Source organism: Chelon labrosus, assembly GCF_963514085.1.
Source record: "Chelon labrosus genome assembly, chromosome: 21".
In the NCBI taxonomy this organism is placed as follows: Eukaryota; Metazoa; Chordata; class Actinopteri; order Mugiliformes; family Mugilidae; genus Chelon; species Chelon labrosus.
In genome coordinates this window covers 21,883,135-21,885,927 of record NC_140354.1, presented here as the reverse complement: position 1 = coordinate 21,885,927, position 2,793 = coordinate 21,883,135, and the positions used below count along the sequence as shown (strand labels likewise).

At 40.4% G+C, this 2,793-nt stretch overlaps 1 gene segment (V, D, J or C); it reads left to right on the top strand.

Annotated features, from left to right (window-relative positions):
• The first annotated feature begins 541 nt into the window (after positions 1-541).
• On the top strand, positions 542-2,523 carry LOC311506740 (Ig gamma-1 chain C region-like). The segment is given in 5 exons: positions 542-581; positions 782-1,099; positions 1,350-1,661; positions 1,755-2,072; positions 2,471-2,523.
• Positions 2,524-2,793: the final 270 nt, after the last annotated feature.

The following is a 2,793-nucleotide window of genomic DNA, read 5'->3' as shown; positions in this document are numbered from 1 at the left end:
TTCATTTTGTTTTACTAATTTTGTTTGGTTTATTCAACACCCCTTGTCAAGCCTTAGGGCTGAACTTTCTGTTGTCTTAATCGTTTCACAATAAATCTTAACTAAAAAGGCATTTCCACCTGGTTTTAATGTTGCTTCCCTCACCCCTACCAGAGCTGGTTCGTAACATTTGCCATCATTTTCTTTTTTAGTCCATCTTTTAATTCATTTTCTTTTCCCTCTGAACAGGAAATGCCACTAATCATTGTTGTTGTTGTTTTTCATTACCTCCCCTAATGTAGCTCCCATCTCAGTGACACTGAACTCCCCAAATCCTACAAGAATATTCAACAACAACCAGGTAGAGTTGGAGTGTGTCGTCAGTGGACAGGACAGAACCATTGTCTCTGAAACTACAATCATTTGGAAGATTAATGGACAGCCTGTGACAAACAACATTACTACACAATATAGTGGACAGATCAAAACCAGCAAACTGACTCAAAGTTTCACTGAGTGGAAGAGAGTCAACACAGTGAGATGTTCTGCCACCAGAGGAGATATGACACCAGTTATCCAAGAGCTGACTGTGAACAAAGGAGGTATGTAACCAAATTAAAAAGACTAGATATCAAACTGTAGCTATTAAACACATTTATTGTTGTGATCTGCAAAAATTAGACAAAATTTTAATGTTTAGCACTGGAAAATTAGTCAATAATATTACAGCTGTACCTGTATCAATATGACTCAAACTCAGCTCATGCATGGATCTCCATGTTAATCTGAGTATCTCTTTCAGATGGGACAAGGCCAACAGTGACAATTCACATCCTTCCAGACGAGCACATTGGACAAGACAACTCATCTGAGGTCACTCTGGTGTGTCTGGTCTCCAGTCCTGTGCTGCAGGATCACTACATCACCTGGTCAGAAGATGGTGGAGTCTTCACTGATGGCACCAGTTTCCCTCCACAGAAGACCACAAATGGCTACTCAGTTACAAGTCTTTACATCACCACCAAGGAAAAGTGGAACCAGAACAAGATGTTCTACTGTAACGTCAGGTCTGCTGGTAGTGATCAGCCTATGAGAAGTCGAGGAGTGTCTAATCCCACAGGTAATTCATGCAAATGTGAAAAATAGTAGATTGAGTTATGAATGTGGTTTTCTGAACTGATGTCTCATTAAGAGTCTGAGTGAACTTTCTCCAATGAAAACCTGTTCACTCTGTGATGTCCTCAATCACTGTGATGGTACAAAAAAGTTTTCTTTGTCATCTTGTTGTGGTTCAGTCCATCTTTTAGTTTGTTTTCTTTTCCCTCTTAACAAGAAATGCCACTAATCGTTTTTTTTTTTTTTTTTCATAGCTTCCCCTCATGTAGCTCCCATCTCAGTGACACTGAACTCCCCAAATCCTACAAAAATATTCACCATCAACCAGGTAGAGTTGGAGTGTGTCGTCAGTGGACAGGACACCATTGTCTCTGAAACTGCAGTCACTTGGCACATCAATGGACAGCCTGTGACAAACAACATTACCACCATAGAAGATGCACAGATCAAAACCAGCAAACTGACTCAAAGTCCCACTGAGTGGAAGACAGTCAACACAGTGAGATGTTCTGCCACCATAGGAGATATGACACCAGTTATCCAAGAGCTGACTGTGAACAAAGGAGGTATGTAACTAAACATAGAGTGACTATTACAGGGATTGGTTGCTGTTGTTGTTGACTTCAGCTCAGTCATGGATCTCCTTGACTCTCTTTCAGATGGAACAAAGCCAACAGTGACAGTTCACATCCTTCCAAATGAGGACATTGGAAAAGACAAGTCAGCTGAGGTCACTCTGGTGTGTCTGGTCTCCAGTCGTGTGCTGCAGGATTACTACATCACCTGGTCAGAAGATACTGGAGACTTTTCTAATGGCGTCAACTTCCCTCCACAGAAGACCACAAATGGCTACTCAGTTACAAGTCTTTACGTCACCAACAAGGAAAAGTGGAACCAGAACAAGACGTTCTACTGTAACGTCTGGCCTGCTGGTAGTGATCAGTCTATGAAACCTCGAGGAGTGTCTAAGGCCACGGGTAATGCATGTGAAGAATGTGAAGTATGTGACGCAAAGTAACGTTAAATGTTGTATTTTGTGCTGATGTGTCATTCAGTCTCTGTGTCATGAAAACATGTTCTGTCTGTGATGTCATTTTTGTTTAGTAACAATATATTTTTTTTCTGTTAATAATTGCTCATTTTGTTTTCATTAGTAACTTGGAGAGTATAATAAATATTTGCTGCATTATAAATTGACAGAATTACTAGTGATGATTGTGAGAAACGTCAAAAGCACTTGAGGATTTGTTCTGTTGCTTCAGTCCAAAACCATCTAAAATAACAACATGTGAAGTCAACGTACTGTGAACTTCTGTTATCAGTTAAAGTCTGCAGGCTTTCAGTTTCCTGCTGTTTCTAAACTTGTCATCTTTAGAGAGCCACTCCCCCGCTCTCTCTGCACCTCTGGGACCACACCTGCAGGCCTGAAACTTTGTGGAAACCTCCAGAGCTGCAAATGGATTTCCTTAATGCAACACATACATCTGTCACTACGCTATGTGATATTTGGATATCTGTACGTATCCAGGCATGAAATCACCACATGCTTTCAGGAGAAAGGGATTCACACAGGCAAAGGTCAAAATAAATGTGGACTCAAATTATCAATAATAATAATAATAATAATAATAATAAATTCCTCTTTCAGACTTTTTCCTTCAAGCTCAGGTGGGTCCCTTACTTGAGGCTCTGGAGCCT